Below are 311 nucleotides of genomic sequence, written 5' to 3' on the forward strand. Positions count from 1 at the left end.
ACATATATATATCTATTTATATATATATATGTGTGTGTGTATATGTGTGTATATGTGTGTGTGTGTGTGTGTATGTGTGTGTACATATACATATATGTATATATGTAACCATACACAAATACATGAATTTCTCTAATGTTTATACACGTATAATACACATGCTGCCAATTAGAGATCCTCATACCAACATTAGATGTTGTAATAAGTTTCTTCTGTAATGATGGAACAATTTCAGAGTGGCGTGACTAAAGAAAAAAAAATGCATGACAGCACCATCTCCAACTAAATAAGTCTCGAGTATGAAAAACAGC

Source organism: Penaeus japonicus, unplaced genomic scaffold (genome assembly GCF_977035675.1).
Source record: "Penaeus japonicus unplaced genomic scaffold, GWHDUDI00000001_assembly GWHDUDI00000009, whole genome shotgun sequence".
NCBI lineage: Eukaryota > Metazoa > Arthropoda > Malacostraca > Decapoda > Penaeidae > Penaeus > Penaeus japonicus.